Below are 27,910 nucleotides of genomic sequence, written 5' to 3' on the forward strand. Positions count from 1 at the left end.
CAATCAAGTTACTTTTTTTTTTGGCGGAAGGGGAAGGGAAGGAGGAACTTAACTACAGTGCTGGGGGAACCAGGGCCTCCAGCATCCAGCCTTCCTTACAGTCCTTCAAGGCAGGCTCCTCCTACTTCCCCCACTAACCAGGCTCCTCCTAACCAGGCTCCTAACCAGGCTAACAATGGGGTGAGTGAGTCTTCTTCCAGTGAGTCTATCAGCCTCCTCCTAACTGACTTTCATGGAATATCCACAATTTTTCAGAGTACTTGAAGGCTTTGATGTCTCTCCACTCTGGTGCAAAATAAGTCAGTTCCTTCAGAGAAAGCATGTTTTCTTCCTATTGCCTATCTTTGAGTCTGGTGTCTCCAAATCATGAACAGTATTCTCCTCTGTGAGTGATGCCCCTAATTTCAGAAGATATACTCGTTGTGTGCTCTTCACAAGAGCTATCTTCCCGGCTCACAGATGCATTTCAAATACACTTTACTGTGTACAAAAAGCCAGATGCAAAATGTGATACATTAAAAATTCCATTCTGGGGCTGACCATCCCAGGTGAGGCTGCCTCAGGCTGACATCATCGGCCTGCTGGTGTGTGTGTGGGGGGCAGTGCCAGAGCCCACCCTCTCTGGTGGCTCCCAGCAGCCTCCACACTTGACCTGCACCATAGTAAGGGCCCACACCACGGCTCCTGAAGTGATAACTGTCCACAATGAATTGTAGGCAGCTCACAGTTATGCTTCCTGTCATTCAGTGAGGAGGGTCGGAGCAGACAGGCCTAATCCCTCGGCCTCTTCCAGTGGGGGTAACTGCAGACTCACCCTCAGCACAGCAATAACACAGATACCAATGGGGAAGCCATGCAGAAGTCACTGAGTTCAAGGAGAAAAGAGCAATATCAGTGAGGACAAACAATGCTAGCCAGCTCAGGATATCCTAGACAAAGTCTTTAGTGATACCATAATGAGGAGAATCAATGAGCTCAAAGAAATGATGGCACAGGTGGTCAGCAAAGCACAAGAAACTATGAGTGTTGAAATGAATGAAACTATCACAATCAGAAATGACAGAAATGCATGAAAATGCATGCAAGAAAAGAGCATGGCAGGTGATATAAAAACACTAAGCAGAAGTTCTAAATAGCAGAATAACAGTCGCTGAGTGAAAGATCAAGGGACTCCAAGATGAGAAGGCGAAAACTGCCTGGAAAAAGAAGAACGTGGAAAATAGTGTGCCAAGAAAACAGCATACTAGAGAACTGCGGGATGAGTTCAAGAAAAACAGTGTAAGAATTATCAGAATCCCTGAAGAAGAGGAAGACAAAAGTGACGAGAAACAATAGTTAAAGAAATTCATCAATAATGATTTCCCACAGTTGAGAAGTATAGGCACTGAGATCCAAGAAGCTCAAAGCATCCCAGAGAAAACAGACCCAACTGAGAAAACTCCAAGACACTTTATACTCTTAAGATGATAAAGGCTAAAGATGACTACAGAATATTAAAAGCAGCAAGATCAAAAAGGAACTTATATACAAAAGGAAGCCCATAAGATTTACAGCAGATCTATCAAATGAGACTGTGAGCTGGAAGAGTACGGTAGGATTGAACTCAAAACCTCAAAAATATGCACACTTCATCAAGAATACACTATCCATCCAGATTATCATTCAGATTTGAAGGAACTTTACAGAACTGTTCATGGACAGGCAACAGCTCAGGAAATTCATAACATCAGTTTTGCAAGAGGCATGAAAAGAGCCCCTTTACAGGACAGGTGAAACTTCCATCATGTGGTGTTGAGTATGGCACTCATTAATGGTGCAGATAGTTGTTCTCCCCTAGATAAAGCAAGGTTAAAAATACATAGCAATTAATCACAACTTGACTTATCTTGATTTGTTTTCCATTTGCGATGGATTTGACTTCTGTTGGAGCAAATAATATGAAATAGGATTGTTATATGTCTGCCAAGGAACAGGCTGGGGTGTGGGAGGGAACCCGGAAATGTTGGTGGAGGAAGGGCACATTGATGGTGGGATTGGTGTTGAAACATTGTATGCCTGAAGCAACTCAATTACGAACAACTTTATAAAAAATAAAAAATGCATTATCCCTTGAGTCCCACCAGGAGTGATCCCTGAGCACAGAGCCAGAAGTAAGTCTGGAACACCACCAGGCATGACCCTAAAAACAAAAAAAAAATTAAATTAAAATTGTACTTATGTAGCTTACTGAAAAAGGGATTTAAAATACAGTTGAGGGGGCCAGAGAGTAGTGGGTAGGGTACTTGCCTTGCATGCAGCCAACCTGGGTTTGAATGGACCTGAGCACTGCTAGGAGTGATTACTGAGTGCAGAGTCAAGAGTCACCTCTGAGCATCCCCAGATGTGGCTCCCCAACAACAAAAAATATTTTTTGTTGTTCTTTGTGGTACTGCGATGTGGATTGTGCATTTATCAAAACACCACTGCAAAGATTATTTTTGCAGTTCCTGTAATTTTATTGATGCAAATTAAATTAACCAGATTGTGGAGACAAACCCAAATGGACCTCAGACTGCAATGAACAATTACAAGAACAAATGCAACCATTCCACCAACGGATCACTGACACTGCTGACGGGATGGAAGAAAGGAGCTCATTCAACTAAATTTTTAAAGCAGTTTTGATTGGATACTATGAAGCTAAAGACAAGTGTACATTGTACTTCATTGGTAAATCTGTCTCTCACTATGTAAAAGATTATCCACTGCAATTTGGAAACTTTATGTATTCTAGGAGAGATCACATTTATTGTAGGTAATGAGAGATATATTTTTCACTGTTGAAGAGGAAAGTGTTTAATAAAATATAGAGGTGATTAGACTAAGGTGTCTACATAAGCAAATTAAAACCAAACCCATTAATGCATCAAGGTAAAGAAATAAAAAAAAACCCCGAGGACCAGACAGATAGCACCGGGATGAAGGTGCTAGCTTTGCATGCAGCTGTTCTAGGTTTGATTCCTTACACCATACATGTATTCCTGACCAGAAATACCTCTCTGGCCCCTCTAGCTACTTCTTTAAGAGAGTAAAAGCACACTACGTTTTATATTCATTATATTTTATATACTGCTTTATTATAAATTATTTTATAATCTAAAAAAAGGCAAAGAAAAGCAAAGCTAGTTTCCCCCTTGTTTGTTTGAGGGTGTTGCTGGAAATTGAACCTCAGGTCTCAGGCACGTGGGGCTGGTGCCTTACCACGAGCCACATCCCTGGCCCAATGCCTGAGTCATGTAAAGCAATGCCAAGGCGCTGGAGAGTTAGTACAGTGGGTGAGGCATTTGCTGTGCGTGCAGTCTACTAAGGTCGGTCCCTAGCACCACACATTGTCCTCCAAACCCCACCAGAGGTGATCCCTGAGTACAGAGCCAGGATAATCTCCGAACACTGCTGAGTGTGACCACCAAACAACCCACCTGAAAACAAAAACAGTAAAATAAGACAAAATAAAAGCTTCAAAATCTATGAAATACTTAAGGGTAAATTTAATAAAATATATTTAAATTTTTTTTGTGTTTGTTTTGGTTTGGGGTCACACCCAGTGATGCTCAGGGATTACTTCTGGCTCTGCTCTCAGGAATTACTCCTGACAGTGCTCGGGGGACCATATGCGATGCCAGGGATTGAGCCTGGGTTGGCTGCATGCGAGACAACCACCCTACTCACTGTACTACCTCTCCAGTCCCAATATTTTATTTTATTTATTTATTTATTTATTTATTTATTTATTTATTTTGCTTTTTGGGTCACACCCGGCGATGAACAGGGGTTACTCCTGGCTCTTCACTCAGGAATTACTACTGGCAGTGCTCAGGGGACCATATGGGATGCTGGGATTCGAACCCGGGTCGGCCGCATGCAAGGCAAACACCCTACCCGCTGTGCTATCGCTCCAGCCCCCAGTCCCAATATTTTAAAGTTTTATTTGTTTGTTTTTGTTTTGAGGACATACCTAGTTGTACTCCTAGCTTACTCCTGGCTCTGTGCTCAGGATTCACTCCTGGTAATGCTCGGGAGACCATCTGTGGTCTAAGTGCAGGGCAAGTGCCCTACCTGCCATAGCATCATTCAGGGCCCATAAAATACATTTATTAAAGTTACAATGCATATTCCAAAATAATAGTGAGTTCAGAAAGGAACTCGGCCCTTCCAGTTTTCTGAGCCCCAATTTTATGTTTTTTTTTTTAAAAAGACAGTTGTTTTATCTTCAACTGCATCCTATCATAAACCATGTTATTGGGGCTGGAGTGATAGCACAGCGGGTAGGGCGTTTGCCTTGCACGCGGCAGACCCAGGTTTGAATCCCAGCATCCCATATGGTCCCCCGAGCACAGCCAGGAGTAATTCTTGAGTGCATGAGCCAGGAGTAACCCCTGTGCATCGCCAGGTGTGACTCAAAACAACAACAACAACAACCCCCTCCCAAAAAAACCATGTTATTAAAAACATCTGCAGAGAAGCCGAATCCCCAGGGGATTATTTCCTTTGCATTTCTTCCTCAAAGTGGAAATTGCAGTCTGACAGGAAGGAAAGCTCTAGAAAGATCTAGAAAGATTAGCCTGACAGATTTCCCCCCTAACCCTCCATGTATTTTTTTCTTCAGTCTGACTGTAACTGTTGGATTTTTCTCATACCAATTCTTTATTGGGTATTTAATATCTTCTATTTTATTTTTCTTTATTTTTTCACACTTGTGGATAAAGCTTTCTCTCTCTCTTTTTTTTCTTTTTGAGTCACACCTGGTGATACACAGAGGTCATTCCTGGCTCATGCACTCTGGAATTACCCCTGGCAGTGCTCAGGGGACCATATGGGATGCTGGGATTCGAACCTGGGTCAGCCACGTGCAAGGCAAACGCCCTACCCGCTGTGGGTAGGGCGTTTAGTTTACTCCAGCCCGGGTAAAGCTCTCTTAAGGTCAAGACCTGGTTGATATCTGGTGACAAAGTTGGCAAGAAATAAAATTATCTTAATAATAGCATGCATTTTCATGTACTGTGCAGATTGATTAGCAATATAGCCTAGAAAGAAATCTGACTAGTGAGAGATGTCTCTAGACCCTGTGCCAGACTTAGTGTCATCAAGGGCACCTCAGAGGGGCACGGGTGAGTCTACCACCCACCAAACAGAGCCCCAGCAGCCGAAAAACCCATAATCCAAGAGCCACCGTGCTCATGGCCAGATTCAACAGTCTTGGGACAAGACTTATCCAGGAATGAACCTGTTGAAAAACTCAGGTATGTGGGTTTTGTGACTGAAATCTCCAGGTTCTCATAGAGTCAGGGATGGGTAATCTCTCCCATCCCCCTGTTCTTCTGGTGGCCAGGCAGTCAAACCCATGAACTGCCTCTGGCACCAGATAAGCTCATTACCTGGCCATGATCCAGAGATTCATAAATAAATCTCAAAAGAGATCAATAAGCTGTAGAGATGCTTCTGGACCCCTAGGTCACCATTTTAATATCACTGTATCACTGTCATCCCATTGCTCATCGATTTACTCGAGCAGGCACCAGTAACGTCTACATTGCTCTGCTCATTCTGTCATTCTGGCCCCCACTGCTATTTTTTCATATTATGTATTTTATTTTATTATTATTTGATATGCCAAAAACAGTAGCAACAAGCCTCACAATGGAGATATTACTGGTGCCCACTCGAGCAAATCTATGAATAAGGGGACAGCAGTGCTACAGTGCTATTATTATATTATTAATGAATCACCATGAGGTACAGTTACGTACTTACAAACTGTTGTGTTTGCATTTCAGTCATACAATAATCGAGTACCCATCCCTCCATCAGTGCCCATTCTCCACCACCAATGTTCCCAGTATCCCTCCCACCACCCCCACCCCATCCCCCCCACCCCGCCTCTATGGCAAGACATTCCCTTTTGTTTTCTCTCTCCTTATGGGTGTTGTGGTTTGCAATAGAGGCTTTGAGTGGCCATTGTGTTCTATCTATAGTCTACATTCGGCCTACATCTCCCAACCCGAGCAGGTCCTCCAAACACCCTTTACTTGGTGTTCCCTATCTGAGCTGTCTTTTCCCCCAGCATGTGAGGCCAGCTTCTACACCATGGAGCAAAGCTCCTCATCCTTATTTCTACTGTTGTTGGGTGCTAGTCTCCTATTCTGTTACTTTATACTCCACAGATGAGTGAAATCTTTCTATGTCTATCCCTCTCTTTCTGACTCATTTCACTTAACATGATACTTTCCATGTTGATCCACTTATACGCAAATGTCATGGCTTCATCTTTTCTAACAGCTGCATAGTATTCCATTGTGTAGATCTACCGAAGTTTCTTTAATCCATCATCTGTTCTCAGGCACTCGGGTTTTTTCCAGATTTTGGCTATTGTAAACAGTGCAGCAATGAACGTACAAGTGCAGATGTCATTTCTACTATACTTTTTTGCCTCTCCAGGATATATTCCCAGAAGTGGTATTGCTGGGTCAAATGGGAGCTTAATTGTTAATTTTTTGAGAATCGGCCATATTGTTTTCCAAAAGGGCTGAACCGGTCGGCATTCCCACCAGCAGTGAAGGAGAGTCCCTTTCTCCCCACATCCATGCCAACACCGGTTGCTTTTGTTCTTTTGTCTTTTTTTTGGGGGGGGCCTACACCCGGCAATGCACAGGGGTTACTCCTGGCTTTGCACTCAGGAATTACTCCTAGCGGTGCTCAGGGGACCAAATGGGATGCTGGGAATCAAACCTGGGTTAACCACGTGCAAGGCAAACACCCCAACCACTGTACTATCACTCCAGCCCTGCTTTTGTTCTTTTGGATGTGGGTCATCTGCTATTTCTTAATGTGTCTGCTCAGAGTGCTGTGAGTTACAAATGGGGAAACAAAAAATTTAAATCACTTGCCACTGTGCAGTCAAAAAGCAGATGGAGGCTAACTAATCAGACCATCCGAGTCTTCTATGAGCCTGTGCCAACCTTGGGTAATGATTTGTATCATTTCAGAAATTAAATAAATAAAATAAATAGAGAACGGAAATGCATGTAAGACAAGCAGGTCGGCTGACCTGGGTTCAACCTCCAGCATCCCATATGGTCCCCTGAGCCCTGCAGGAGTGATCCCTGAGTGCAGAGCCATGAATAATTCCTGAGCATGACTAGGTGTGGCCCCCAAATGAACCCTCCCAAATTAATTCATCAAGTACAAGTCCCATTAAAACCCAGTACTAAGCATCAGGACTGAACGGTGGCAGTGGTGCTCCAAACCCTCCCATATCCCACAGATCGGGTCTGCAAAAGCAGGTGGCAAGGACTGACAGTGGCCTGAGTCTGAGAGCAGCGCCTTTCCCTGAGCAGGGACCCGCCCTCCAGAGAGCTCTCTTCTCCCTCTTTCTGAAAGCCCTTCCCCCAGAGAGGGAAATAGAGTGCCTTGAAGCTAGTGGGCTTGGGGGTGCTTTGCCCCAAAGTGATGGGATACTGATTTCTGGGCTCTAGGGGTCTTGCAGCTGCCACTTCCTGCCTAAGAGGAAGTCCGTTCCGAGGAGAGTCCTGCCAGGGTCACGTACAGACAAAAGAGGTCCTGTCCAGCACTCTGGGAGGCTGCAGGGAGAGGGGCCAGGTTGACCAGTCCTCATTGGTCCTGACCTCCCAGCCCAGGTGCCAGACAAGTGAGTCACGGGTGAGTAGACTGGAAAATTCCAGCCTCAGCCACTATCTGATATGAGAGACGCTGACAGGACTATTGAGCTCAGCTCCCTTATCCCAGCCCAGGGGCATGGAGGAATGAGGGAGTCAGGCCCCTATAGATAGATGACTACGGTTGTTTTGCTAAAGATGACCCTTGGGCCACTCACATTACATTACTGAAGGTTAGAAATTGGAATTATAAGAGCTGGACCACTCTCATGGTTAATTATTTGTACTTGACTATACTCTTATTAAAAGAGAGAGAAGAGAGAGAGAGAGAGAGAGAGAGAGAGAGAGAGAGAGAGAGAGAGAGAGAGAGAGAGAGAGATGAGAGATACAGGGGATTGGAGAGAAGAATGCGGGAAAGGCACTTGCCTTGTACACGGCCAAATCAGGTTTGATTCACAGCAACCCCTTATGGTTCCTCAAGCCTGCCAGGAGTGACCGCTAAGTGCATAACAGGAGTTAGCCCTGAACACAGCTATGCATGGCACCCCCTGCAAAAGAAAAAGAAAAGAAAAGAAAAGAGAGATGGGTTCCAGAGAGATAGTGTAGGGGTTAAGTGGTTGCTCTGTAGCTGACCCAGCTTCAGTCCAGGACTGCAAATGGCACAGAGTCAGGAATAAGCCTGAGCACTGTCAGGTGTGGCCCAAGCCACTCCCCCAATAAATGTAATTCTTAATCACCTTAAAGCTGATTTATTGATATATTTAGTGGCGTGGGGATTGAGCCCAGGGCCTCCCACATGTGTGATCCATGTTTTACCACTGTGCCAGGTCCCTGGCCTGGCTCACAAGTTTGAAAGCGCTGATAGTCCTGTGATTTTTTTGTACCTTCTTAATACTGTGCCACCATGAACACTCTCCAATTTCACAATGTTCTGATCATTCCCAGAAGGATTTAGGATCACACCTTATTCTTTCTTCTCCAGTTTAATCCACTCTCCCTCTCTGGAGGTCACGAACCTCTTTCCTGTCCCTGTGGATTTGCCTGTTTAGGACATTGCACATACATGAGCCCATAAATATGGCGCATTTGTGTGTTTCCACATAGCATAATGTTTTGAAGTTAATGTTAAAAATTTACCAGCACTGGGGCTGGAGCGACAGCATAGTGGATAGGGCCTTGTACGCCGCCAATCCAGGTTCGAATCCCAGCATTCCATATGGTCCCCTGAGCACCGCCAGGAATAATTCCTGAGTGCAGAGCCAGGACTAACCCCTGTGCATTGCCAGGTGTGACCCAAAAAGAAAAAAAAAAACAGCACTTTGCTCCTACTTAGCCCTTTTCCCGCCCTCCTTTCTGCTGACTTCCATAAATTTCATGTTTATCATATGTAAATCTATGATTGACCAACACAGACATATAACTATTGTTTTATAGAGATGCCTATGAAATCACATAGGGAAGGAAGAGTTACAAACCAAAAATATGCCTGAGAGGCCTGGGAGGTGACTCAAAGGGCTGGAATATATGTAGTGCATGGCTTGGATCTGCAGCATCATGCACTCCCCTGGGCGCTGCTGGGAGCAGCCCCTCAAGCACCAAGCTGGAAGCAGGCCTTAGTGCCACCAGGTATAATCCCCAAACAAAATAGACAAAACCCAAAAAGTGAGCGATATTGGCTTCTGAACCGTACTGTCTTCCACACCATTTTGTTGTTATTTGTTTGGGGTCACACTTGGTAGTGCTCAGGGCTTACTCCTGGCTCTGTGCTCAGGGATCCTAGTGGGACTTGGGAAACCATATGGGGTGCTCAGGATTGAACCAGGGTCAGCTGGGCGCAAAGCCAGCACCTTACCTGTTGTACTGTCTCTCCATCCCTAGGTTTCTGCATCTTCACCTGGGCCATTCTAGGAAGAAGTGCAGGGTAGGCAGGGGGAACGAGGGTAGGAGAGTTGGTAGGTGGACACAGAAAAGAGCAGCACACACCGAGGACTGTAGCGGAGTCCTTGTTGCTGGATCCAGGGCTGATTTCTATGGTGTGGATAGCGTCTATGGACTGAATGAGGGAGGTTTATGGCCTGGATGTTGTTGACAGTCAAGGAAGAAGTCTCTGAGGAGAAAGCTACAGGATTGTTAGAGCCTGATCACACCTCTCTTGAAACCCACATAACTCTAGTCAGTAAGTCCTGCGGTGGACTTTTGCTTGATCTGACAAAACCTTGATTACAACTCTTTCTTCTTCCTTCCTCCCTCCTTCCCTCCCTTCCTCTCTTTCTTAAGACCCTAGGTGCTAAACTATATCTTTCTTTCTTTCTTTCTTTCTTTCTTTCTTTCTTTCTTTCTTTCTTTCTTTCTTTCTTTCTTTCTTTCTTTCTTTCTTTCTTTCTTTCTCTTTCTCCTTCCCTCCCTCCCTCCCTCTCCTCCCTCCCCCTTCCTTCCTTCCTTCCTTCCTTCCTTCCTTCCTTCCTTCCTTCCTTCCTTCCTTCCTTCCTTCCTCCCTTCTTCCCTTCCTTCCTTCCTTCCTTCCTTCCTTCCTTCCTTCCTTCCTTCCTTCCTTCCTTCCTTCCTTCCTTCCCTCTTTCTTTCTTTTTCTCTTTCTCTCTCTTTCTTTCCTTCTTCCTTCTTTCCTTCCCCTTTCTCTCTTCCTTTCTTTCTTTCTTTCTTTCTTTCTTTCTTTCTTTCTTTCTTTCTTTCCTTTCTTTCTTTCTTTCTTTCTTTCTTTCTTTCTTTCTTTCTTTCTTTCTTTCTTTCTTTCTTTCTTTCTTTCTTTCTTTCTTTCTTTCTTTCTTTCTTTCTTTCTTTCTTTCTTTCTTTCTTTCTTTCTTTCTTTCTTTCCTCTTTCTCCTTCCCTCCCTCTCTCTCTTCCCTCCTTCCCTCCCCTCCCTCCCTCCCTTCCTTCCTTCCTTCCTTCCTTCCTTCCTTCCTTCCTTCCTTCCTTCCTTCCTTCCTTCCTTCCCTCCCTTTCTTTCTTTTTCTCTTTCTTTCTTTCTTTCTTTCCTTTCTTTCTTTCTTTCTTTCTTTCTTTCTTTCTTTCTTTCTTTCTTTCTTTCTTTCTTTCTTTCCTTCCCTCCCTTTCTTTTTCTTTCTTTCTTTCTTTCTTTCTTTCTTTCTTTCTTTCTTTTCTTTCTTTCTTTCTTTCTTTCTTCCTTCCTTTCCTTCCTTCTTCCTTCCTTTCTTTCTCTCTTCCTTTCTTTTTCTCTCTCATTCTTTCTTCTCTTTTTTCTCTCTTTCTTCTTTCTCTCTTCTTTCTTCTTGTCTGTCTTTTCCTTTCTTTCTTTCTTTCTTTCTTTCTTTCTTTCTTTCTTTCTTTCTTTCTTTCTTTCCTTTCTCTCCTTCTCTTATCTCTCTCTCCTTCTCTTTCTCTCTTTCCTTCTCAGCAGACAGAACCCATGGCCTGCCACAGATGAAGTATAAGACTCACACTCTCCCACTGAGCCATGTCCCTTGCCTCTACAATCCTTTGTCCTGTCTCTTCTCACGACTTCAATTCTTTTTGCACTTGACCTCTCATTTTGTTTTTGATTTGGGGCCAGACCCATCAGTGTTCAGGGCTTACTTCTGTCTCTGTGCTCAGGGATCACTTCTGCAAGTGCTCAGGAGACCATATGCAATAACAAGATCAAATCAGAGTCAGCCACACAGCAGGCAAGTGCCTTTCCTGCCATTCTATTTCTCTAGCTCCTTAATTAGGACTTCCGGGACCACACCCGCTGGTTCTCAGGGCCTACTTCCAGCTCACAGCTTGAGGGCTGCTCCTCGTCATGCTGGGGGTCCACACAGAGAGCTGGGGATTAAGCGCAGGCCTTCCGCATGAAAAGCATGTGCTTTAGATCCTTGAGGTATCTCTGCACCTTCCCAGCCCTCTTTAAAAATAAGGAACTGCCAGAGATGCGCCAGCTTGGGACCCAGAGCTGCTCAGAGATGGTGAATAAAAGCTCTTTGAGTCTGTAATAAAAAATGACCTTCTATAAAACTACGTTGAAAAAAAAATGGGAAAGAAACAGAATGGAAAGAGTAAAAAATTAAAGAGGCAGAGCCTGAAGTGTTTGTGGTGGAAAAAGTACTGGACCGAAAGGTCATAAATGGGAAGGTGAAATATTTCTTGATTGAAAAGGATTTACAGATGCTGACAATACTTGGGAGGTCTGGGTCCTGGGCCGATAACTGGCTCCACAGACAGCAGCGGAGAATTGATGCTTCTAATGAAGGGGAAAGACCCCGAGGAGCTAACTTGATGCTGCAAGAGGCAAATATGAAGCGTCCTCAAATTGTAATTGCTTTCTATGAAAAGAGACTAACTAGGCATTCTTGTCCAGAGATGAAGCTCAATAACTGTACATATTGCTTTATATATGTATATGTACATGTATATATATAATATTTATACATAACTTTATATGTATTTAAATCTGGGTCTTTGTTTTGATTTATTAGTGTGAAGAAATAACTATATTCAAATGAAAATCAAGTCTGATATGTTCATTTTAAAGTGGTATGGGGGGATCAGGAGGTTTTTGTGTGGGGGGAGTTACTGTTGCTTTTATTTTGCATCCAATAGCACAGGCTTAGAACAAATAAAGCTTTCTGTAGTTGCTTACTTTATCATAAAAAGACATTGATTCCACGGTACACTGTTTTCTCTGCATCAGAGAGAGGCAGAAGAAGATGGAGGCCAAGGGATGATGGCGGCAGAGACTGGAGGGCTGCAGCCACGATCCAAGGACTGCTGGCACCCACCAGAGCTGGAAGAGGTGATGGTCAGATTCTTCATTAAATGCCTCTTTAAGTAAAATAAATTGAATTAAAATTAAAAGAAGTTTAGAGTTGCTAGACAGATTAGTAGGCTGAGTGTGAGCTTAATCCACAGCATGGCATGGTCCCGAGCACAACCTGGAGAAACCCCCAAGCACTGAGCCCCTATGAACAGCCACCAACACTGTCAGGTATGGCCCCCAAACTAACACACAAAAATTCAAAGCCTAAAGGAATAGCACAGGGACTTAAAGGGACTGCTTTGCAAACACATGATCAGGGGTTCAAATCCCCAGGGCCTCACATGTGCAAAGCGCAATCCTGGCATCTCCGCTGATGACCCTGGCAATTATGTGACCTGTGACCCCCAGCCCCACTAGAGATTTCTGGTTACACCACAGCTGGGGATGCTAAAAGAGGTGCAAGCCCTAGGGAGCACCACAGCTAAAAGATGTGTGAGCACCAAGGCCCACGGTGAGCACGTTGTGGACATCACAATGAGTCCCTGTGAGCATCGTAACCATCCACCACTGCAAAGAAGTGAGCACCACTGCTGAAGAAGCACAAATCTGGGTGACCCTACAGCTTTGTGTGTGAGTCTGGTGAGCCCCACGGCTGAACATTAATGAGCATGGCACATGCCCGCCTGACATGTGCCAACCCTGGTCTCAACAACAGCAGCAGCAGCAAAGGGAGAGGAGCACCGAGGGGATGAGACAGCGAATGAAGGGCTGAGGAGAGCCCAAAGAGAGGAGGACATGCTTCGTAAGCAGAGCATCCAGGGTCATGCCTTCTCCATGGCAGTCACACACTCCAATCAATGAGCTGCAAGTAATCCCTGAGCACCACTGGCAAATGACCCCCAAATGAAAAAAATTAATGACAAAATTTAGTTTTAGCTCATTAAAAAAAAAGTTGAAGCAAAAAAGTGTATTAAAATCAGGGGGGCAGTGTGGTATACAGCAGGTAGGGCATTTGCCTTGCATGCAACCAATGTAGGTTCAATTCCCAGCATCCTATATGGTTCCTGGAGCCTACTAGGAGTGATGCCCGAGAACAGAGCCAGGAGTAAGCTCTGAGCACTTCTCGGCGTGGCCCAAACCACACTCCCCCAGGGGTATTACCGTCAGAGTTGGAGGGATGTCAAACCAAGCTTGGCATGCAGGAGACCCAGGGTCAGCCTTATGAGTCATCTTCGGCCCCAAGTTTTTGTTTATCTTTTTCTTTTGGTTTTGCGGCCATACTGGCAGTTCTCAGGGGTTACTGATGGCTCTGTACCTAGGAATTACTCCTGGTGGTGTTCTGGGAACCATTTGGGATGTCGGGTTGGAACCTACCCTATTCTGTGTACTGTCTCTCTGGGAATTTGTTCAGTTTTTTATTTTTTATTATTATTATTTTATTTTATTTATTTATTTTTTGGTTTTTGGGTCACACCCGGCGATGCACAGGGGTTACTCCTGGCTCTTCACTCAGGAATTACCCCTGGCGGTGCTCAGGGGACCATATGGGATGCTGGGATTCGAACCCGGGTCGGCCACGTGCAAGGCAAACGCCCTACCCGCTGTGCTATCGCTCCAGCCCCTTGTTCAGTTTATAAACATTGAATTGAAATCTTAAGCTGGGCTGCAAGGGCCAGAGAGATAGTTCAATGACCAGAGTGCGTATTTTGCACTCAGGACGCCCAGGTTCAGCCTATGAAAGCAAAGCAGAGGCTTCCCCAACTCCAAGGAAAGCTGAGAACAGGGATCAAGCTGGGTTTCACGCATCTCCATTGCCACCTTGTGGCCAATCTGTGAACTACAACACCCAAAAAAAGGCTCAGGCTCCCGTTTTGTGCGGGAGCAGATGCTTTCAAGGGAAAAGCAAAATGCAGCCAAGTCTCAGTGTCTGAAAGATTTTAGCAATGTAGCACTGTCGTCCCGTTATTCATCGATTTGTTCGAGTGGGCAGCAGTAACGTCTCCATTGTGAGACTTGTTGTTACTGTTTTGGGCATATCCAATACGCCACAGGTAGCTTGCCAGGCTCTGCCATGCGGACAGGATAGTCTCAGTAGCTTGCCGGGCTCTCCAAGAGGGACCGAGGAATTGAACCCAGGTTGGTCGTGTGCAAGGCAAACGCCCTACCCGCTGTGCTATCACTCCAGTCCACTGAAAGATCTTACATGACAAAAAAAAGTCCCAAGAACCAACTAAGGTCCAAATGTCCTTTGAGGGGCTGGAGCAATAGCACAGCGGGTAGGGCGTTTGCCTTGCACGTGACCAACCCGGGTCCGATTCCCAGCATCCCATATGGTCCCCTGAGCACCGCCAGGAGTAATTCCTGAGTGCAGAGCCAGGAGTAACCCCTGTGCATCACCAGATGTGACCCAAAAAGCAAAAAACAAACAAACAAACAAACAAACAAATGTCCTTTGAAGTGACTGGGACCCAATCACCAATCAATTTCCTTGCAGCAAAGTCACCCTGCCCATGCCCAGAGCTCCGCACCCGCAACCCCCTGCTGTGGCAGGGGACTCAGCAGGCTCACCCCAGGCCCAGTGCAGAGCTCGTGACAGCCAGGGCACTCTGGGTCAGCGAGTGGTTTCATGTCCTTGGTGCTGAGCTAAGCGAGAGTGCTGGGTCAGAGGTTCTCTGCTCCCTCTGGACACTGGAGCAATAGCCAACCCCTTCATCACATGCCTACAAGGAGAAGCAAAGAAAGGAATGAAAACTGAGTCACAGAGTGAGAAAAATAGGGGCTGGGTTTCAGCTTTTGATCTCTGGGTCAAGATTTGCCTGAGGAACCTGAACAACAGCACAGCCAGTAGGAGCGTGTATTGCAAGCGGCAGACTGGGTTTGATCAGGTCCCCCGAGCACTGCCAGCAGGAATTCCTGAGTACAGAGTAAGCCCTGAACATTGCTGGGTGTGATCCCCAAAAAACATTTCCTGAAATAAAATCTTGGACTTTGGGATTCGGGGGGTGGGGGTCCGCTTTCCATTTGTGGTTGTTGTAGAATTGAAGGTAATTTGTGTGTTTTCTTCTGTGTCCTGCAACCTGAAGGAAGCCAGCAGGAAGGTCTAATGGCATGAGGAGAATAAGCAGTTGGTTTGGCGGGAGGGAGGGAGCCTCCAGTCTCGCATCAAGGTGGGTGTGTGCAGGAAGGATTTGCGCTGACTCGAGAACTGAGCGGTCTAAACAGGCAGAAAGATCTGGTCAGTGAACCACACAGGAAGTAAATACCAAGAAGTCAATTCCTCTGTTTTTCCATTACCTGCAATGAAAATTTTTTTTGGGTCATACCGGCGATGCACAGGGGTTACTCCTGGCTCATGCACTCAGGAATTACTCCTGGCGGTGCTCAGGGGACCATATGGGATGCTGGGAATCGAACCCGGGTCTGCCGCGTGCAAGGCAAATGCCCTACCCACTGTACTATTGCTCTAGCCCCCTACAATGAAAATTTTTCAGTCTCACAGGGCTAAAAGGACAGTTTGACATATATTCCCTTCCTAGATTCAACTGTAGTCAGCACTTTCTCTTTGTTGCCTTCATTTTTTGTTAAGACAATTCCAAGGCAGCTGCAGGCCTCGTGGCCGGTGTCTGTGGGGACTCTCCCCTTCAGCCTCAGGGTCTGAGTTTTGGTCTGAATTTAGACAAAAATTCAGTCCTGCTAACCCAGTGGCACTTGTGGCAGGTTATTCTCCTCTTAACTGAGCTGAAACTGCTGAAGAATGGAAGTAGCCACTTACCTTCAGCAAACGCTACCTGGCAAGCAGGATGCCCCAGAGCCAGCGGCTTCCTTTTGCTAAAGATACTGCAGCCAGAACAGGCCCTTCGTGTGGTGCGGTGGGCATTGCTGCTGTGAGGGTGTGCGTGTTGTGTAGGAAGCCGCTGTGGCACTTCCTTCTCCTCATCCTTTCTGAGTGGGAAAGCACAGGGCCCTGGGAGTGTGACTGGAAGCCTCACCTGAAACACAATTGTGGTCTTGAGGTAGCTTCTCACCTTTAATTTTTTCTTTCTTTTGGAAGAAATTATTTTCCCACCACTCATCTGAACGATTACTACCCAAGGTATCTAAAGCAGTGATAGAATTCTACAAGAAAAATAATACAACCCCATCAAAAAATGGGTAGAAGAGGTGAACAGAGACTTCCTCAACGAAGAAATATCTAAAGGCATGTGAAAAAAAGTCTTTGCCTCACTAATCATCAGGGAAATGCAAATAAAAATCAGTGTGATACCATCTCATGCCACAGAGACTGGCACACAACAAAAAGAACAACGCTGTTGGCGAGAATGTGGGGGAAAGGGACCTCTTTCACCGTTGGGGGAAGGTTGACTGGTCAAGCCTTTTGGAAAGGCAATATGGTCATTACTTAAAAACTAGGACTTAGGACTTGAGCTTCCATGCAACCTAGCAATACCACTCCTTCAAATATACCCTAAGGGCCCCAAAGGACAATACAGAAAAGACATCTGCACTGCTGTATTCACTGATGCACAACTCACAATAGTTAAATTTTGGAAGCAACCCAAGTGCCTGAGAAAAGATGACTGGATAAAGAAGCTATGATACATCTACACAATGGAATATTACACAGCTATAAGAAATGATGAAGTCATGTAATTTGCTGATAGGTGGATAGACCTGGAAATATGTTGAATGAAATTAGTCAGAGGGAGGGGGAAAGACAGAGAATGCTCTTACTCATATGTGGGATATAAAGACACTTTGTAGGGGAGCATCAAATGCCCCACGGCGATAGAAACAAAGAGCAGGAGAGTTGGTCTTCAGTAGGAAGCTGCCACAGGGGTGAGATGGGCTGGGGATAAGTTAGAGAAGGGAGAAGGGACATTGATGGAGAAGGGACTGATGTTGGAATGTTGCCTGAAACTTAATAATGAATAACTTTGTAACTGTAATTCATGGTGATTTAATAAAAATAAATTGGCCCTTCCTTCCTTCCTTCCTTCCTTCCTTCCTTCCTTCCTTCCTTCCTTCCTTCCTTCCTTCCTTCCTTCCTTCCTTCCTTCCTTCTTTCCTTCCCACACCTGGCAATGCTCAGGGCTTATTCCTGATTCTACATTCAGGGATCACTCTTGGAGAAGCTCAGGGGACCAAATGGGGTAATGGGGATCAAACCTAGGTCAGCTGTGTACAAGACAAGTGCCTTGTCTACTACACTATTGCTCTGGCCCCCCACCTCTAAGCTTTCAAATTTCAAGGTTCCTCGGCTGTTCCCCCAAATATTCTTTAGAGATGGTATTGAAAAAATAGGGTCCTTGAGCCAGAGAGTTAGTGCAGGGGTGAAGTCATTTGCCTCACATACAACTGTCTACATGGTACTACAAGAATTTCTGGGTGCATCCTTGAGGCCTCTAAACATCGCTGGAGTGGTCCTTCCCTGGCACCACAGGGCCAAGCAGAACCACATCTCACAACGAACTGCCAGCCCAGTTGATTGAGAATCACCTGGAATAACTCCTGTACTTCACGTGGTCCCCTGAGCACCGCAAGGAGCAGCCCTCAACTATGACTGGGTGTGACCCCAAATCAAAATGAAATGAAATGAAATGAAATGAAACAGAGGAAGAAAGGCTGTTAGCAAGTGCAAGGCCCGAGTTTGCTTCCTGGAACTGCATGACCCACTGGGGCACTCTTGGGTGTGCGCTGAGTAGCTCCTGAGCACTGTGGAGCTCAAGCTCGGGCAGCTGGGCCTGAGCACTGCGTTGTCTCACATCTCTGAGAGTCTCAGGAGTGGCCCCTGGGCTCCTACGGCTCACAGAACCATGTGGACGTTCCCTATAAGGAGGCTGAAGAGACAGCACAGCAGATAGGCACCTGCCTGCTCACGGCTGGCCTGGGTTCAGTTCCCTGCACCCCATATGATGTCCTGAGACTCAGGCGTGATCCCTCAGTGCAGAGCCAGGAGTATCCCCTGAGCACTGCTGGGTGTGGCCCCAAAAAATAAAAGAAAGGAGAAAGAGAGAGTGGAGGAAAGGAAGGAAAGGAGGAAGGAAGGAAAGAAAGAAGGAAATTAGTAAGGATGAGGGAAAGAGTAGGTGGGCTGGTGGAAGCATGGGGCATTGATCAGGAGCCTTGGACACTACAGTGTCATGTAGAGCTGAGATAACTCTATACCAAGACTGTAAGAGCCAACACTGTGGTAAACATATGCCCCCAAACTATCACTGAATCACTATCATCCCATCGTTCATTGATTTGCTCAAGCAGGCGCCAGTAACATCTCCATTCATCCCAGCCCTGAGATTTTAGCAGCCTCTCCTTACTTGTTTTTCCCAACAATTGGGGGCTCTTTCAGGGTCAAGGGAATGAGACCTGTTATTGTTACTGTATTTGGCATATCAAATACGACACGGGGAGCTTGCCAGGCTCTTCTAAACTATAATGATAGAAAATTTTCATTTTATATTTGGGACACAGCTGGCAGCACTCAGAGGTTACTCCTGGCTCTGCACTCAGGAATCACTCCTGATGGTCTCGGGGAACCATATGGAATGTCAGGGATTAAACCCAGATTGGCCAAGTGCAGGGCAAATGTCCTCCCTGCTGCACTATTGAATTGGCTTCAGAAAATTAAACTTTAATTTTTTTAAATGAGTTTTGAGCCAGAATTCAGTAGGTAAGCCTCTTGCCTTGCATGCGGCTTGCCCCTCCTCCCCTCTCACTCATGAGTTCACTTGGGGCTAGAGCGATAATACAGTAGGAGTTTGTACAGTTTGGAGTTTACATAAAATAGGTAAAGCCTACTTATGTAAATTCCCCCCTACACTTCATATAAATACTGTGGTTTGCAAAATTGTTCATGATGATTTTTTTTATAGGCATTCAGTATTCCAACACCATTCCCACCACTACTGTCACCTTCTCTCCACCATTATCTCCAATTTTCCCAACCACCACTCAAGCTTGCCCATGTAGCAGACCCACATTAGTTTTATTTTATATTGCTTATTATCAATAAATCGCTAACAGAATGATCAAAAAATATTTCCTTAGAAGAAAATCAGTATAAATTATTGTATCTCACCATGGAAAAATTAAGTTCTTGAATGAGGGATTACTAAAATGTTGTTACAGGTTAAGCATCCCGTGTTGTTTGGTTAGTTGAGATTGGTTGCTTTCTATGTTACATCTCATCCAATCTGGAGTGCTACTACTGGATTATCACTGCTGTCGAGTTTAGAGATGTTGCACAGTCACAAAAGTGACTACATGCTCCAGGAATTCCAGGATTTTTAACCAGGTGGTGGCCCATCCTGACCCTGAGAAAGTCTGAAGATTTCAGTCACACAGACCTACATACCTCAATTTTCAGCAGGTTAATTTCTGGGTGATACTAGGTCCTAAAACAATGGAGTCTGGCCAGAGGCATGATAGCAATTTGCAGTGTGGGAGCAAGCTCTCACTTTATTTGGCAAGCTCTTTTGGCACCAAGCTTAAGACTTTGTTTCAAGGGTCTTCATTTATATTTGGGTGGAATAAGGGCTGGGCCACACATACCTGGCAGTGCTTAGAAGCTATTCCTGACTCTGTGCTCAGGGAGCCCTCTTGGCAATGATCAGGGGACCATACATAAAACTACAGGAGATCGAGATAGGTTTGGTTGCATGCAAGGCAAGTGCCGTATCCTTTGCACTATCCTGCAGTCTCCAAAATATTTCTAAAGACCCTGAAAAACCATATTAATAAATGTTTAACAAAATATCAATAAAATGTAATATTATACTCATTATCTGTATTGTTAAAATCTGATGTTCATAAAAGTTCAGGACAATGAAAAACATGTGGCTTAAATTTTCTCACTTTGCAAGAGTTCCCCATAAAGAAAGATGAAAGATGATCACTCGGAAACCACCATAAATTGATGGAATCACAGTTCCCAGATGATTTCAGAAATGCAATCATATAGATTTTTTCCAACTCTCGAAAGTGTTTTGGGTTTTTTTGAAGCTGGGGATTTGGGCCACACCCTGGTACTACTCAGGAGCTGCTCCCGGCGCTGTGTCCAGGTGTAACTCCAGGAGGTGCTGTGAGGTTATGGGGCTGTAAGTTTGGGAACCTCTGATATAAGTCCTTAGTCATATACATAGGTGTATCATTAAAGACAGATAAACACATTCCCTGTCTACACAGAGTAAATATTTCCTCCTAGTCTGTGTTTTTAATGATAAGCAAAAAAAATTTCAGGGCTGGAGCAGGACACTTATCTTACATGTGACTGACCCAGGTTCAATTCCTGGCACCTTATATGGTCCCCTGAGCTCTACCAGGAGTGAACCTTGAACACAGAGCCAGGAGTAATCCCTGAACAGTTCTAGGTTTGGCCCAAAACCTTGAAATATTGGCTATTTATTTATTGGCTTGGGGACCACACTGGCAGTGCTCAGGGGCTGGCCCTATGTCATGCTCAGGGAACCACAGGTGGTGTCAGGGATGCCACCCAGGATCTAGGGGATTCAGGGAGAGCACCCCAGTCCCTGTACCATCTCTCACCCCAAAGTTTGAATGGATTTAATCCTTGCGAAGACTGCACTACTTTTAGAGAATGAGATAAGTTCATCCTGTAACATTATGTAAGAGGTCTATGTGTTCCTGAAAAAAGAGGCAAATAAATTGTTTCTAAATGAATTGTTTCTCGTGGGATGGGCATTCCCAGACCTAATACCTAAGTGGAAAGATCCCGGTGTTAGGAAGTTGCTCTGTGAATACTGAGTCACGTCCGTGTAAGGTTGCATATTGTGTGTTCGGTGAATGATGCATGGATATATGGGCGGGCGTGTGGGGGACATGTTGTTGTTCCTGTGAGCTGTAAGTTATGTGTGATTCTTGTTTGTATACGTAGCATTGGAGGACTCCCTCAGAGACTGAGAAGTTCTGGAACCAGTCAGAACTTCTTTCATGCCAAGGTCACAATGTGAAGTCCTTGACTAACCTGCAAGCACTGGCAGGGGCAGAGCTTGCCAGAGAACAAAGCCATGGCACGAGAAAGCAGATGAAAATTCAAGGAAAGAAGACAGAGCCTGGGAACAGTGGAACACAGAAACCGGCTGTACCCTGGGCCAGGCAGACAGGTCAGCCCCCTCCTCACCTCCTGTCCATATTTCTATCTGATTTGAATTGGAATTCCTTGCAACAGTGCTGACTAACGCAAACACTTCTGATAGAATGTAAATGAGGGTCATGAACAACTTTGAAAACCACAGTGTTTAAATAAAGTGGGTGGCGGGGGGCAGTGGGGGAGGAGAATGTGAATGAGGGCCCAAAGAGATAGTACTGAGCTCAAGGCATTGCCTCACCTGGGGTCAACCTGTTTGATCCCTGACACCACATATTGTCCCCTATGCACTGCCAAGATTGATCCCTGAACATAGAACCAGAGTAAGTCCTGAGCACAGCCAGGTGTGGCCCCACAAACAAAACAAAATAAAACATCACTACCAAAAAACAAAAAAAGAATGTGAATAAAGAGCCAGAGAGAGTTCAATGGGCTGGAGCACGTGGTTTGCATGCCTCAGACTCTGGCACCATATGGTACTTTGAACATTGTCAGGAGAAACTCCTGAGCACCCACCAACAGTAGCCCCTGAATACTGCCAGGTATGGCCCCAAGTGTCCCCCCCAAACCAAATAAAAGTATTGTGAAGATCAAAGTTCTTTCTCTTTGCTGTCATCTCAACCAAATGCAATGCAGGAAGGGTTGGAGAGATAGTAGAGCAGTGAGGGTTTTTGCCTTGCTGGAGGCTGACCTGGTTTTGATTCCTGGCACCACATTTGGTCCCTGGAGCATAGCCAAGGGTGACCTCTGAGTACAGAGCCAGGAGTAAGCTCTGAGCACAGCGGGGTATAGCACACCAAACAAACGAACAAAACAGCCAAATAAAAATTGGAACTAATAGCAAAGAGCCCCAGAAGAGGGTGGAGGTCAAGGCTAGTCTGATTGACATAAGCACCAGGAAGTGAGGATTCTTTCTGCAAGGTGTGGGCCTCACCCATTCCTTCCACTTCCTGTGTGGGTGTTCCTAGTGGAGCTGCAGTGGGGCTGAGAGCAGGAGGCTCTTGGCCTGGGACAGTGCCAGGGCAGACTGGGAGAGGGTTAGGGCCTGCCCCTGCTCCAGCTCACCGTGCCTCTCCCCTGAGCTAGAGAGAGAGAGCGAGCAAGAGAGCTGATCCAGAGAACCAGGGTCTGGACAGCATCTGCCATGAGCTCAGGCTGAAGTCTATGACTTGCCTGCCTTTAGAAGGGACCCATTTGTATTAGGGGTAGGAGATAAATGGGGGTAACATCAACCTTCAATTCTAAACTTATTACTAAGAGGCAAGAAGAGGGTCCTAGCCAGTAGGAGGCTCTTGGGATTCAGGTCAGTATTGACCACCAGAACTAAGAAAACAGAAGCTGAGAATAATGTTAGAAAAAGTCAGGGAGACCCACTCCCTCTGGCAGAAGGGGGCTGCTGCCCGGGCCCCCAGCCTCGGTGTTCCCAGCCCATAGACCGATTGGCAAGGCCTAACTCTTGACTCTGTGCTCAGGGATCACTCCTGGTGGTGACTGGGGGACCATATGCACAAATGTGTCAGAGATGGAACTTGAGGCAGCCTTGTGCAAAGCAAACACCTTTCCCAGTCAGGTGTGTATGTGGGGGGTACTGTCTCTCCAGCCCTTAACTCATTTATTGATGAGGAAACTGAGGGTCAGATTAGAGTGACCTCTAAGGTGCTAGAGCTTAAATTTGATAATGATCATGTGATATTATCATTGCATAAGTGATGCCATATCATTTATGTAGTGTCATTATGATAATATATCATTTATGTATTTATAAAATATATAATCTATACCCATTTATAATAATCTTAGTTATATAGTATAGCATACTGTGCTCAGGGATCACTCTTGGCGGTACTCAGGGGACCATATGGGGTTCTGGGGATGGAACCCGGTCAGCTGTGTGCAAGGCAAGTGTACTACCCACTGTACTATCGCTCCACTCTGGTGTAGGGAACTGGGCACAAAAGCAGACGTTGGGCTAAGCACTAGCACGCAGTTCCTCATTGGCTTCTACTAATCTTGGCTGTGTTTTGTCATTCATGGTGCAGCCTGGCTCTTGATACTGAGCCTGGCATATGTGCTTAATCACTATTTAATGAAAGTCATTAAAGCACTACCAGGAGTAATTCTTTTTTTTTTAAGTTTTGTGAAGATTTATTTATTTATTTTTTTTTTGGCTTTTTGGGTCACACCCAGCACTGCACAGGGGTTATTGCTGGCTCTGAACTCAGGAATTACTCCTGGTGGACCATATGGGATGTACCATATGTACTCAGGGGACCATATGGGATGCTGGGAATTGAACCTGGGTCGGCCATGTGCAAGGCAAACACCCTACCCGCTGTGCTATCGCTCCAGCCCCAGGAATAATTCCACTTGCACTGGTGAAGGGATGGATGTTTGATGATTATATAACTGAACATGAAAGCTTTGTAACTGTATCTCACAATGAATCAAAAAAAGGGGGGAAATAATAACAAAATAATAAAATAAAAAATTAATATTCAGAAAAGAATTTTAAAAAAGTAATGTGGAGATTGGTCACTGTCCAGATTACAACACTGTTTCTCCTGAAAGGGAGCATAAAAGGCCCCCATAGCCATGTCACTGGACTCCATGTCAGGCTGTTTCACATGGGGCGCCCCAGCAGGGGACAAGTGAGTGCCCTCCCCGCCCCAAGAGACCCAACCCCAGCAGCCAAAATCCTCCATAACCCAACCACCGCCACACTCAAGGCTGCTCCCCATGTGCTCGGGCCGAGCCTCACGCATGAGTGAAATCCTATGGAACCCAGGTAATGCGGAACTTTGTAACCTTGGACTCTGGGCTCAATGGGACCAGGAGTGGAGATCCTCTGCCCACTTTCCCCAGTCTCCGGAGACCCAGGGGTCATGCCCATAAACCACCTCCTGCTGGCGCCAGATAATCTCACCATCGGCCACCGTCCAGATCACACAGCTGCTTCTCCTCAAAGGGAGCATAACATGAGGCCCCATAACCATGCCACTGGACTCCTCGCCAGGTTGTTTTACACCGGGCACCCCAAAAGGAGGCAGGTGAGAGGCCTCCCCACCCAAAGGGACCCAGTCCCAGCAGCCAAAAACCCCCACCACGGTCAAGGCAGCTCCCCATGCACTCGGATTGAGCCTCACAGATGAGTAAACATTTTCCTGGACCACACGGCTGCTTTTGCAGCCATGCAACACATCATAACACACTCCCTACCCATTCTCCATAATCACCACACCACACTTGATGGGGCTCAGATGGTAGGCAACAAATCATAGAAGGAAATAATACATATATGCACATATACATATTTTCAGATATATATACAAAAGCTCACATCACCCAAACTTTAACAACATGTTAGTGATATCCTATAGGATGTTTTAATGGCTCCTGCCAAAATAGAACAATCTTCACACTGTTTCCTATATGAACACTTTTTTGTAAGCATGTTCAGCAGTTATACATAACAGACAATATGAAATATACTATTTTGGTTGTGTTTTGGGACAGGGCTTGGGGCTTGGGATGGAAACATCCTGAATTTGGTGGTGGGAAGGTATAATGGTGGTGGGATTTGTGTTTGAATATTGAAGGTAAGTAAACATTGTGAACTAACTTATAAAATTTAAAAAATTAAAAAAAGTAATATGGGGGCCAGAGCGATAGCACAGTGGGTAGGGCGTTTGCCTTGCACGCGGCCGACCCGGGTGCGATCCCCGGCATCCCATATGGTCCCCCAAGCACTGCCAGGAGTAATTCCTGAGTGCAAAGCCAGGAGTAACCCCTGAGCATCGCTGGGTGTGATCCAAAAAAGCAAAAAAAAAAAAAAAGTAATATGGAGTTCATGCCCAATTCAATCAGCTTAATCAATGGCTGAATAAATAGCAGTGCTCCTACATTAAAAAAAAAAGTTTTTTTTTTTAATTTTTATTTTTTTTTGGATTTTTTTGGATCATACCTGGTGATGCACAGGAGTTACTCCTGGCTCTGCACTCAGGAATTACTCCTGGGGGTGTTCAGGGGACCATATGGGATGCTGGGAATTGAACCCGGGTCGACCACGTGCAAGGCAAACGCCCTACCCGCTGTGCTATCGCTCCAGCCCCATTAAAAAAAAAAGTTTAAGAAATAATCACCATACATCTAGCCATGTCAAAAGATGTGCTTGGTATTATTAAAGATGAGGAGAAATATTACCCTTTACCTTTTGGTAAAAATGTCAAGGAGGCACTTGTCTTGCATGCTGCTGACCTGTTTGAATTCCCAGCACCACATATGGTCCCCAGAGGACCTCTAGGGTTCACTTCTGAGCACAGAACCAGAAATCATCCCTGAGCACCTCTGAGTATATCCTCCAAATAAACAAATAAATTAATGTAACTGGCACAAAATTTCTAGGAATAACATTTCCTTTGACTTAACAAGCTTACTTCTAGAAGTTTAATGTAGGGAGTGACTAGAGCAAAGGGGCAAAAAGACAAGTTTGCATGTAATAGTACAAAGTGCCCAAGTTAGAGGCTGGTTGAAATCCTTGTGGCTCATCCATATCACCATTTGGATATGTGTGGCTGTAATACGTGTGGCTGACAGTGTAATATGTGTGGCTGATGGTGGTCGCAACCACCTGACTCACGTGGTCATTACGACCACCTACAGGGTAGATGCTGCAATCCTCCTCCTCTTACAGGTGAGGAAGCAGGTGGAGAAAGGTACAAGAGGTCACACTGCTTCCAGGTCATGTGGCCAGTGAGTTTCGGGGGTGCCCTGGCTCCGGGACTCTAGAGCACACTATGGTCATGATGTTGACTGGTGTTCAGTGACATGGCATTCATCAATCATGTCTGCAATAAATGGTTATGTGGAAAAGGGAGGTTGGAAAAACAGGAAGAGGGGCCGATTGACAGTATAGAGGGTAGGGCCTTGCATGTGGCTGATCTAGGTTTGATCCCTGGCACCCCACATGGTCCCCTGAGCCCTGTTAAGAGTAATCCCTGAATGCAGAACCAGGCATAAGTTAGGTGTGGTCCAAAACCAAACCAAAACAAGACAGCAAGAGTGAGACAGAGGAAATACCATTAAGTTTTTTCCTTTTTGAATTCTTCAACAACATGGACATGTTAATAGTCACAAAAGAAAGCTAAGATCTTGTCGTGATGGGGAAGTAGAAAGCTTGGAGGGTGAGAGAAAAGGATAAAATGACAGAAATTTCAGTGGTCCCCTTGCAGCTGCCCAGGGTTAGACAAGTTTAAATAAAAACCAATGTCTTGTTTATTCATTCCTGATGGTCAGAGAAGCAAGGGTGGAGAGGCAATTGTGAAACAGTTTCCTCTGGTGACTTCTTACTCAGTCCTTCACGAGAAAGTCATCCCCACCAGGCCCCTGAGCACTGCTGGGCTGAGGAGTACCATGTCTCCTGACTGAGTGCCACACCCTCACCCTGGGGAGCATTGCTAGGAATGACCCCCAACCCCTCCCACAACTGTTCAACTTCTATTCGAAGTTCAAATCTTGGTGTTTTTAAAAAAATTTTTTTGTTTTGTTTTGTTTGGGGTCACACCCTGTGTGCTCAGGGGTTACTCCTGGTTCTACACTTAGGAATTACTTCTGGCAGTGCTCAGAGAACCATATGAGACGTGGGGAATCGAACCTGGGTCGGCTACATGCAAGGCAAGCACCATACCCTCTCTACTAACTCTCCAGCTTAAAATGAAAAAAATTTTTTGAGGCACAGTGATTTACAAATTTATTTATGATTGAATTTCAAGCATACGATGTTTTAATAGTCCCTTCACTAGTGTTCACTTCACTCCACCAGTGCCCCCAGTTTCCATCCCCCCTCCACCTCTATGGCATTCATTCTTTCTTCCCTTTTAGGCACTGTGTTTTACAGTATTGTTACTGATATGGTTTCACACATAGCACTCTACCACCTTCCAACAAACCCTCCTCCAGAGTGGCCACTTTGGGACTGGAGTGATAGCACAGCGGGCAGGGCGTTTGCCTTGCACATGCTGACCCGGGTTCGAACCCCAGCATCCCATATGGTCCCCTGAGCACCACCAGGAGCAATTCCTGAGTGCAGAGCCAGGAGTAGCCCCTGAGCATTGCCAGGTGTGACCCAAAAAGAAACAAACAAACAAACACCAGAGTGGCCACTTCCTTCCACCATGCCCTCATGTCTCCCTCCCAGTCCTTCCCCTTCTCTCCTTTTCCCAGTGGCTGAGTCCTACTGAAGACCAATTCCCAGTTTCTGCTGTCTTTGGGCATTTGTTATTCTCCTGCTGTGTTTCTTTATATCTCCCATTCAGAGGGACCATTCTGTGTCTGTCCCTCTCCTTCCAGCTAACTTGACTGGGTGTGATACTCTCCAGATCCATTTGCACAGCAGCATATTGCATGATTTCATCTTTTTTTATGATTGCACAGTTTCCCATATCTTT

The 27,910-nt window shown here is 45.5% G+C and overlaps 1 pseudogene; it reads left to right on the forward strand.

Annotated features, from left to right (window-relative positions):
* The first annotated feature begins 11,606 nt into the window (after nucleotides 1-11,606).
* LOC129404328 (chromobox protein homolog 3-like) lies at nucleotides 11,607-27,703 on the forward strand (annotated as a pseudogene).
* The last annotated feature ends 207 nt before the right edge of the window (nucleotides 27,704-27,910 follow it).

This window comes from Sorex araneus, chromosome 4 (genome assembly GCF_027595985.1).
Source record: "Sorex araneus isolate mSorAra2 chromosome 4, mSorAra2.pri, whole genome shotgun sequence".
Taxonomy (NCBI): Eukaryota; Metazoa; Chordata; class Mammalia; order Eulipotyphla; family Soricidae; genus Sorex; species Sorex araneus.